Genomic DNA, 1,904 nt, shown 5'->3' on the forward strand with positions numbered 1-1,904 from the left:
CCCCCAGTGAGATGGATTGGCAAAGTGGCAGCATTAATGGGCTCAAGTGTGGCAACAACAGTGAGGTTGGCTCAGGATCGGGCAGTGTTGTGTTCTGTTGTGCATAGGGTCGCTATGAGTCAGTAGTGACTTGATGGCACCTAACAACAACAAACAGAGATGTGAGTACCTGAGTAGTCACAGGAGAAGACAGATGAGCCTGGTGATCTATAAATAGACAAATGTGTTTTGAGTGAAGTGTCAGCATTGGTGTTAAAACCACAGCTTGCAATTATGTGAGCACAACACCAAAAGCTGTGCTGTCTTCAAATGCAAAGAACAGTGACATTATTAGTTTGGTTTGGTCATTCTGCATCTTTCTTCTACTTTCCAAAGTAGAGGACGTGGTTAATTAACTATGCTATTGCATTGTGACCATGAGAACAACAGTGATGTGAAGAGAGAAACATACTGCACCAGCCTTTGTGTCACTGTGAGCATACACATGGCCCTTTTGAAGTGAAGTGATGGGCCCTCTATTGTGATGTTCTCCATTTGACTGGCACACCGTTGCTAGTGCGAAAGATGTTAGCTATTTGCTCCTGTAAAGAAATTCTAAGGAGCAATTCTACTCTTTCCTATAGACTCACTATGCTAATATTGATAGTTTGATAGCTGTCTATCCAATCTACTCCCCATTTGCCTGTGTACAGAACTAGACTATATTTTCTACCTCCTTGCAGTTACATGTGACAGTATGATCAATTTCTTTCCAATGGAACCTAAGCAGAAAGCTGTATGTCATTTGTCAGCCAGGCAAGAGATTATGGCTGCCTCTCCATGTTCTCTCCTCCCTTTTCACTGTTTGGAATACTGATGTGGAAGCAATTTAGCTTCAGCCTAACTGAATGATCGGTGGCTCAAGCCCACCAGCCAGTTCTGTAAGCAGGACGATGTGGCAGTCTGTTTCTGTAAGGATTCACAGCCTTCTACTATCTGATTTCCAGCTCCCCCACTTGAGCCCATCTCCTGAGTGTTCTTTCAGCATACCCAGCATTTGCCAACCCCAGGACTTTGTACTTGCTGTTTCCTCCATCTGTTACACAGTGCCCTGTAATATATGCCTCCACTATATTCAATCTCTGGTAGCGTAGTGGTTACGAATCGGGCTGCGAACCTTAAGGTCAGCAGTTCGAAACTACCAGCCGCTCCGCGGGAGAAAGATGAGGCTTTCTACTCCCGTAAGGATTTACACCCTCGGAAACCCTGTACAGGGTCGCTATGGGTCGGACCCGACTCGACGACACTTAACAACAACAACAACAATATTCAATCTCAGGTCGACTCTCACTGCATCAGTGAGGCCATCTCTACTATTCCATATAAAAATGATAACCACCCCGCACCCACCTACTATAGAGTCCTGGTGTGGCGCTGAAGTATAATGCGCTGGACTGCAAGATCACTTGAACTAAAAGGTTGGCAGTTCAAACTCACCAGCCATCCTTGGAAACCCTATACAGGGTCGCTGTGAGTCAGAACTGACTCGACGGCACTTAACAACAACAACAACAACCCACCTACTACCTCTCCAAATCTTTTGTTCCCTTACTGCCTACGTATTTATTGTTTGTAGTACTTATTACTGCCAGGCACATGACTTATTTTCATGTTTATTTACTTATTGTCTATCTCCCCATATGTTAGCTCCATGAAAACAGTAAATTTGCTTGTTTTGTTCATTGCTTTAACCCCAACACCTGATTGTTGTTGTCTGTTGTTGAGCTAGCCTTGGTTCAATAGTCACACAAGATACAACTATTATGAATCATGAACCACAGGGTTTTCATTGGCTGTCTTTTTGTTTTTGTTTTTAATGTTTTATTGTGAATTATATGATAGTTTACATGGGAGAACATTAGCTT

The sequence above is a fragment of the Chrysochloris asiatica genome, unplaced genomic scaffold (assembly GCF_000296735.1).
Source record: "Chrysochloris asiatica unplaced genomic scaffold, ChrAsi1.0 scaffold00094, whole genome shotgun sequence".
Lineage (NCBI taxonomy): Eukaryota > Metazoa > Chordata > Mammalia > Afrosoricida > Chrysochloridae > Chrysochloris > Chrysochloris asiatica.